This window comes from Eptesicus fuscus, chromosome 2 (genome assembly GCF_027574615.1).
Source record: "Eptesicus fuscus isolate TK198812 chromosome 2, DD_ASM_mEF_20220401, whole genome shotgun sequence".
Lineage (NCBI taxonomy): Eukaryota > Metazoa > Chordata > Mammalia > Chiroptera > Vespertilionidae > Eptesicus > Eptesicus fuscus.
This window is the reverse complement of record NC_072474.1, coordinates 74,607,200-74,616,547: the sequence shown is the minus strand read 5'-3', so window position 1 is coordinate 74,616,547 and position 9,348 is coordinate 74,607,200. Positions and strand designations below refer to the sequence as shown.

At 41.7% G+C, this 9,348-nt stretch overlaps 1 pseudogene; it reads right to left on the bottom strand.

Annotated features, from left to right (window-relative positions):
- Window positions 1-1,505: 1,505 nt before the first annotated feature.
- Window positions 1,506-3,504, bottom strand: LOC129147035 (UDP-glucuronosyltransferase 2B31-like; annotated as a pseudogene).
- Window positions 3,505-9,348: the final 5,844 nt, after the last annotated feature.

Sequence of the window (9,348 nt, the reverse complement as noted above, 5' to 3'; positions counted from 1 at the left end):
GGCTCATGCTTATGTCCAAAGGGATATCAATCAGGAAGTTAAAATATAACCCACACACCCAAAGTAAATACATTTGATGAACAGTCAGCATTTTATGGCAAGTCAGAACATTATAAAGTAATGACCTTTTTAAAAATACAAATCTGTGAGTTTTCCTGTGATTTGTAATTTATTATAGATGAATGTCAAAATTATAGGAAGTTAGAGGTGACTGTGTTTGTAATCACTTTTTGTGAAGAAAGGGAGATAAAGTATTATGCAGCTGACAAAGAATTACCTGGATGGTAGTTGTACAGATTTTATTTATTTTTTAAATTTATCTTTATTGCTGAAAGTATTACAGGTGTCCCCTTTGTGTTTTTTCCACCATTGACCACCTCCTCTCTATACCTGCCCCTTCCAAGCCTTTGCCACACTACTGTCTGTGTTCATGGGTTATGCATATATACATATCAATTCCCCGATTAATCTCTACCCCCCAACACAGACTATCCACCCCCACCATCCCTCTGAAATTCATCAGTCTGTTCACCGTTTTGTCTCTGAATCTGTTTTGTTCATCAGTTTATTTTATTCATTAGATTCCACAGGTGAGTGAGGTAATGTGATACTTATCTTTCTCTGGCTGGCTTATTTCAGTTAGCATAATTACTCTCCACGTCCATCCATGCTATAGCAAATGGTAAGAGTTCCTTCTTTTCTACAGCAGCATAGTATTCCATTGTGTAGATGCAGCACAGTTTTTTTAATTGTTTAAAGTATTACATATGTTTCCTTTTTCCTGGAATGACACCCACCTCCGCCACTGGCATCCAAGAGGGCAAGCCCCCACCGCCCCTGTGTCTGTGTTCAATTGTTTTGCTAATATGCATGCATACAAGTCCTTTGTTTGATCTCTGACAACCCCCCTCCTCTGCCATTTGTCTCTGGATCTATTTTTGTTCATCAGTTTATGTTGATTATTATTCCTCACATATGAGTGAGATCATGTAATATTTATCCTTCTCTGATTGGCTTATTTCGCTTAGCATAGTGCTCTCCAGTTCCATCCATGCTATTGCAAATGGTAAACATTCCTTCTTTCTTTTATAGCAACGTAGTATTCCATTGTGTAGATGTACTGGTAGACTTTTTATCTCTATTATCACATCAGTACATTTAGAATCATAAACATTTATTTAAGCATTAAAAAAATATGAATTTGTTTACTCTGTAAAGCTTCAAAATTAACTAATGCAAATGTAAACAGTGATTTCAACTCCTTAGTCAACCAACCCTACCATACACACGGAAATGCCTTTCCCTAGAATACTCAGTCTAGATCCTACAATTTAGCAAGCTATTCCCTGTTCTAGATTTTACAAGTAAACTATGAGATCTTTGAGAGTATGGCCACTATTGCATTTGGTTATGTTTGGAGCTTAACAATATTTGTATATGAAAAAAATATTTGCCAAAAACAGCTGGAAAGCTTTCATCAAGTATGGAAATAGATGTGCTCACCCTTAATTTTGGCTCATTTTTTCTGTAATGGAGAAATATAGTTTTCAAAAAATATAGACTTTTAACTTGATTATCTACCATTCAATGAGATTTTTGGCCTTTAAATCAGTTGATTTATAAGCACTGAGTGAAGCAACATAATCGTTAGAAACTTCGAGTTATAGGTTCCTATCTGAGACAGAGTCATATTTCTCCATCCTCAAAGACTCCTTCAGGTAGTATGGCAATGCAGTTTAATTTTCAAATAAGAAAACTGAGGAGAAACAAATAGAAACAATTTCCCCAATGGCCCATAGACATTGTGCTAAAAATATGTAACTCCTCAATTTACATTTGTGCTTTGATGAAAATATTTAGTGAAATTTCTAATGCCTTCATTGAAGATAAAAAATTATAGTAAAATTAATATGTAGGATAAATGGGCAGAGCCACTGCCCAGAGGATTTTTAGTTAAATTACTCTTTATGATACTATAATGGTGGATTCATGACATTATAAATTTGTCCAAAAAATCACAGAATATACAATGCCAAGAGTGAACCCTAGTATAAACTATGGACTTTAGATAATAATGCTGTGTCAGTATATTTTCATCAGTTGTAACAAATGTCCTTCTCTGGTGGGCAATGTTGACAATAAAGGAGGCAGGGCATATATGGGAAATCTCTACTTAATAATGCTGTGGACCTAACACTCTTCTGAAAAATGAAGCCTATTACAAACCAACAAAGAAGAATGGATATGTGATTGCTGAAGTGCTTCAATTTGGGGTCTCTAACTTCCTGGAGTATCCCACACTAGTGTACCCCAGGGTTTAAACTAGCCTTATAATTTAAGCATTTCTGTGATATATAGGGTGTCTCACAAATATAGACACACTTTTAATAATTATTTACTCCAATGAGTTAAATCTGAAAAGAAAGAAACATCAACTGAGCTTTCAGGAAAAAGCGTGTATACATTTTTGGGGGAACCCTCTCCCTGTATTTGTGAGATTAAAAGATCATTATATATTACTAGAGGTCCAATGCATGAAATTCATGCAAGGGGCTTGGCCCTCGCACCTGTGGCAGCTTGCATCGGCCCTCGCAGCCCCAGCTTCATCCGGAAGTTAGTCTGGAACGATGTCCAGAAGGTTGTTCGGCTGTCCAGGCTAATTAGCATGTTATGCTTTTATTATTATAGATTATTTAACCATTTCACTTATAAAAGACAAATTCCTCTCAATATTTATACCAACTCATCTTCCAAAGCACTAGGAAGTAAAAACATAGCTTACCTAGTACTTCATTTAGAAATTGATCTCACTTCTTCGGGTTATATGTTTGCAGGCAGAAGTCAAAATCGAGCACATAGACCATATTTTTAACCCTCTCCATGAATGTCATCTGATCACTTAATTCTGAAAAGACAACAGGTACGTAGGATGGAGGGAATGGAAGTCCTCCACTGTACTTTTAAATTTTATAGCCTGGAGAGAAGTGGAGACTGTACATAAAAGGTATTTTAAGTAGCTCAACCAGCAGCTCACCACAGGGTCCAATGGCATCTGCAAGAACGACATCAAACCTTAATTCCTGTAGTTTAGTCATAAGTTTCTCATTAAAAACAGCATCGTTACAGAGCTTTTCAACCAAGTCAAAACCTTCCCAAAACATTTCTTGCAGTAGTGAAAAATGTGTCCAAAATATCTTTTAGCAGATCAGATGTCCATTTATTGATCAGCTGCATGAAAAAATAAACCATATAATCTTTTGTTAAAGATGTAGGAAAAATCTCAAATTGAATAGCAGATGGTTTATTGGGATCAACAAGAATTGAGGCTGAAGATGTCGGAACAGACACTTAATGACCTCTCTGCACAAGTGCATCCAGGATTGTCTTCATGTTGATCCAATGGCTGTATTCTGTGGGCCACACCAGCACCTTCCCACAGCTCCCAGGGCTGAAGTGACAACTCAGCTGTAGCAGCAGCAGAACTGAAACCCACTTCCTAGGCATCCAGGCGGAACACAGGCTTCTTTTCTTTAAATTTATCATTTAAAGTATTACAAATAGTAGTACATATGTCTCCTTTTTTCCCCCACTGACCTCTCCCTGGCCTCCCTTACCCCCTGGCACTAGCCCTCACCTCCCACCCCCAGTGTCTTGCGTCCATTAGTTATGCTTATATGCATGCATATAAGTCTTTGGGTTGGTGTCTTACCCCCCTGCGTTCTCCTGCCCCAACTCTCCTCTGCCTTCCCGCTGTAGGTCTATTCAATGTTTCTTTACCTCTATTTTTGTTCATCAGTTTATAATGTTCTTTATGTTCCACAAATGAGTGAAATTATGTGGTATTTATCTTTCACTGACTGGCTTATTTCACTGAGTATAATGCTCTCTAGTTCCATCCATGCTGCTGCAAATGGTAAGAATTCCTTCTTTTTTACAGCAGCATAGTATTCCATTGTGTAGGTGCACTACAGTTTTCTAATCCACTCATCTGCTGATGGGCATTTATGCTGTTTTCAAATCTTAGCTATGGTGAATTGTGCTGCTATGAACGTAGAGGTGAACATATCTTTTCTGATTGGTGTTTCTGTTTTCTTGGGAGATATTCCTAGAAGTGGTATTACTGGGTCAAATGGCAGTTCCATTTTAAATTTTTTGAGGTAACACCATACTGTTTTCCACAGGGTTCCTTTTTCTCTGCATCCTCTCCAACACTTGTCGTTTGTTGATTTGTTGATGATAGCCATTCTGTCAGGTGTGAGATGGTACCTCATTGTTGTTTTGATTTGCATCTCTCAGATGATTAGTGACTTTGAGCATGTTTCTATATGTCTCTTGGCTTTCTGTATGTCCTCTTCTTTTCAAACGGCTGATCCTTTTTACCATGGCTCATGCTTATGTCCAAAGAGAAATCAATCAGGAAGTTAAAATAGAAATCCTCCACCTGAAAGTAAAAACAGTCATAGCATTTGGAGTATAAGTGGAAAAAGCAAAAGGTAGATGAATAGTTAGGCAATGATGATTGTAGAGGGCTGCCTGGGAAGGCACATGGGCATTTCTTTAAATTGTCAGCTGAGCCCGAGGCATTGGCAGAGCTGTGTCCTGGTTACACCCCCTCCCCCCCACAAGAAGGTGTGTGGGGGTGTTATTCAGTTCTGACTTACCTTTGTCCAGGTGTTGGCAGGGGCAGGTCTAGATATGTAAATCCAGGAATGCTAGGGCCTACTTAAGAATGCAAATAAGCTCCTTTGATCCTAAGTTTCGGTGTTACTTCCTGGATTTTTGGGATATAAAAATAAACCTGCTGCATGGCTCAGGGGCTCACTGCCTCTCCATCAGAGAGGATGGCATCCCACCTAGCTCCCAGCTTTTTAAATCCATCTCTGCATTTCTTTCTATTTTTCTTTCTTTAATTTCTTAATCCCCAGCTTCTCCACTCAGAAACCTGGCCTGTCACCAAGGAAAAGAGAGAAACACCCCCCACAGATGATGACACAAAAACATATCATACTGGCCGAAACCGGTTTGGCTCAGTGGATAGAGCGTCGGCCTGCGGACTCAAGGGTCCCAGGTTCGATTCCGGTCAAGGGCATGTACCTTGGTTGCGGGCACATCCCCAGTAGGGGGTGTGCAGGAGGCAACTGATCGATGTTTCTCTCTCATCGATGTTTCTAGCTCCCTATCCCTCTCTCTTCCTCTCTGTGAAAAATCAATAAAATATATTAAAAAAAACAAACATATCATACTGTTCTTGTCATAGTTATTAGATTCCACATGAAGATACACACACAACATGTATGTATGTATTTATTTATGGAAACTAGCTCAAGTTTAACTGTGACATTTTAAAATTGGACAAGTGCCCTAGCTGGCTTGGCTCTGTGGATAGAGCATTGGCCTATGGACTAAAGGGTAGCAGGTTTGTTTTAGGTCAAAGGTACATGCCGGGGGTTGTGGGCTCAATCCCCAGTAGGGGGCGTGCAAGGGGCAGCCGATCAATGATGTTTCCATATCTCTCTTTCCCTTTCTCTCTGAAATAAATAAAAATATATTTCAAAAAATAAAATTGGATAAGTGTTTGACATCTGCCCCTTCCCCCTTTTTTAGTTTCTTTAAAATTGCAAGAAAATAGTAACCAATCACAGGTTTCATAGATATAATAAATTTACCCCTTTGGTTCCTATTTGCAGCACCCAATATTCCTTTGAAACCCCAGACAGATTTGATGGTGGTTTCAGACCTCTAGACTTTAAGAGTTCAGGTTCTCGGAGCATTCTGTATCTCAATATCACACATTCAAAATTGGTAACTTTTGTAGTAGGGCAACTTCAAATGTACCAGTGGAAAAAGCTTTTTCCCCCCAAGGGGAAGAAAAATCACTCCTCAAAACCCGGCAGATATGGCTGTGTGGACTTTCCTCCTATTCCACATTCAGGATTTATTTTATTTTTTGCAGTGCAGCAAGAGAGATCAAAACCTAATCTGAGTTACAAGAAACAAGATAATAATGGCTATGAAGGGAGTGACCAGGAAAAACTGAGATACTTCTTTACCTCACACATCCAATATACTGTATGTGCTTCACAGAAAACAACACAAATAACAGGTCCACAAATTACAACAGCTAGAATTACAACATCCATTCATCCAAGAGTGGTGGAAGGCAGGAAAGTGAGGTGGGATGGAAAATGGTGTAGGGAGAAAAAGTATTCATATTAGTCCATGGGGGGTGGCAAATGCTCATAAAGAGCTGCAGAGAAACTTGTCATCCTTTCAGACTTACAGGTTAAAAACCCGCATACTGGTGTCAGGAAGATTGTACCTTATGTGCACCAGAGACAGAAAATCCAATATCTTAGAAGGGAATATGCAGCTGGCCCTTGGCCAAATGGGTCTTGCCTTCTTTGGTGGGGGAAATGAACAAGCAAAGAGCTGCAAAGCCTTCCAAACCCACTCATCCCCTCTGGATGGCAGGTAACTCTGTGTCCTGCAGACGCCTTCAGTGTGGTAGGCGATGAATGCAGTGAAGGGAACTTCTCTGCAGAGGTTGAGCCACTGGGGGAAGACTGCAGGCAGTCACTGTTAATGTGCCATGAGGCCTCATAACATGTTGGACTTAAAGAGTCTAACTCTTGGGCTGCTGACAAAGCAGTATCTTCACAGTTTTCTGGGATTTCCTGTCCTAAAAGTTGTGGGCTCTCTGCATCTCTTAGTTCCAAACGTTTCAAAGGGATGTGTAGGGCATGAGGCACACAACACATGCCCACCTCCACTTGAGGCCTCTAGGGGTGGGGTGACCCAGAAACCGGAAATCACTTATTGTGGTTTAGTCGGTGACAGACACTTGCTCTCCTGGGCTCAGCAACTGCAGGAAGTGGCACTTACGGTGGCTGAGAAGACTTTGTTCGAAGTTTTGCAAGTCTGAAGGCTGCCACTGTCGAGAGGCCCACCCCTGTAGTGATCTTCAACACCTTCGGCCTCTGCAGCAGCCAGGACCCCGGTTAGGACCCAGCACCCTGCCATCCGCGCAGCTGGAGGTAGCAGAGCGAAGACCCTTCCATGGCAAGGCCCGGTGTCATGCGTTTGGCCCTTGAAATATCTGACGCTGGCCAACACGAGAGGCTAGTGCGCCAGCACCAGCCCTGAGGGAGGCACCGTTGACCAGGTAGCAATAGGGCACGTTGTCTGAGCAATGGGCAGCCGGCCTGGGAGCAGACTGGGTCTAGAGCATGGCTGACGTCAGTGGTGAGCGTGGGGCACGTGCTCCAGGCAGCACTGCGCAGGCGCAGGCGTAGGTGCAGGTGCAGGGAAAACCCAGGCCTGGCGGGCTCATGCGTGGTCACGCAGTACCTAGAGGACCAATTAGCTGCTTTCTAAGATGCCATAGTCCACAAGGCCAAGGCGGCCTGCATAGGCTGCTGCCCGGTGTTGAGCAATGGGCAGTGGAGCCCACCGCAGCCAAGGACTAAGCAAGGATGCCATTGTCAGGTGCAGCTGTGGGTGCTCTCCCAGCTCAGAAGCACTAGAGCCGCCTGAGCGCAGAGTCTCACCTTGGGACCTGGAGGCTTGGGCGCCAGGCGACTCAGGAACCAGCTGCCCTGGCTCCTGCTGCGCTGGAAGGCCGCCAGCAGCTTGTGTCCAGGGACTCAGCGCCTCCTCCCCCTGGGCAGCTTGGGCCCTCAAGGTGAGTACTTTCTGGCAGCCCACGTGGCCCTTCCCACATAGATTCTTATGCTTGTTAAATATTCTGTGGGTAACAACTTACTGACTCAGTTTACGTTTACCTAAACTCAGGGCCTTTGCCATCCTTGATATGCTATTGAAAGGGCAGAGCAGGACAGCACAAAATGTACTATACCCTCCATCCTGTGTAACTATGTATATGACTCCTTTTTCTTAGAAAACCGCGAGAATGTAACAGTTGCATAAACCTGCCAATAGGAATGTAGAGAAGTAGACTCAGTCCAAATTAGGCAATCTCTGTAACCCACGTCACTTCCCTAAGCCCACCCAAATGACCAACCCTTTATAACCTATCATTCTCCTGGGACTGGCTCTCTCGCCCCGCTGCTGCGTCAGAAAGAGGCTGGGAGCCAAATTCGGGTTTGAATAAAGACTCTTTGCTTTTGTGCCGAAACTGGTTTGGCTCAGTGGATAGAGCATTGGCCTGTGGACTCAAGGGTCCCAGGTTTGATTCCAGTCAAGGGCATGTACCTTGGTTGCGGGCACATCCCCAGTAGGGGGTGTGCATGAGGCAGCTGATCGATGTTTCTCTCTCATCGATGTTTCTAACTCTCTATCCCTCTCTCTTCCTCTCTGTAAAAAATCAATAAAATATATTTAAAAAAAAAAGACTCTTTGCTTTTGCATTGGAGAAAAGGCTTCCTGGTGGTTGATTATTGGGGACCCCGAACTCTGGACATAACACTATTGGCCATTTCTTCTTCCATGAATTGCCTGTTCATGTCCTCCATGTATTTCCATCTTGGAATGTTTGTCTTTTTTGTTTGTGTTTTGTAAGGTTTCTCACTCTATAATGATTACCAACCTTTATCAGTTATATGTGTTACAGAGTAGATCTGAGGAAAACTAAGCTTATATGCATGATTTAACATTATTACCTACAATGACAATGTGCATTTCTGTTTTTCTTTTGAAATTATTTCAAATATCTAGAAGAGTTCTATGGACATTCAGTGATAAATGTGCCCTATAATTCCCCTAGCAATAAAGTTTTCATTTGTTTCTAAAATGAATTCATACCTTAGGCTGGACAATATTTATTGTGAGACTTTGATGATGATATTTAAAAAATATATATTTTATTGATTTTTTACAGAGAGGAAGGGAAAGAGATAGTCAGAAACATCGATGAGAGAGAAACATCGATTGGCTGCCTCCTGTACGCCCCCTCCTGGGGATGTGCCCACAACCAAGGTACGTGCCCTTGACCAGAATTAAACTGGGGACCCTTAAGTCTGAAGACTGACGCCCCATCCACTGAGCCAAACCGGTTTTGGCGATGATGATCTTTTTGACCAATAAAGATAGAAATGATTTTCTCATCCGGGGACACTGCAATCCTGGTGTGTATGTTTTAGGACAGCCTTGAAAATCCTTGTGACTTGATTTTCCAATTTCCATAAAATGTTCATGATTTTTGTATTCTTTGCATTGCTTTTGATAATGGTCAGTCATAGTGTGCCTAGATTTAAATGGAAGAGATGATTGTATTCTTTTTTTTTTTTTTTTGTCATGCTGAAGGTTGTAATGCTTTTATATAAGGTTAATGGGAGGGATGGAACAACAGACTTCTGAGGAAATAAATAAATAATGAGACATACTGATCTA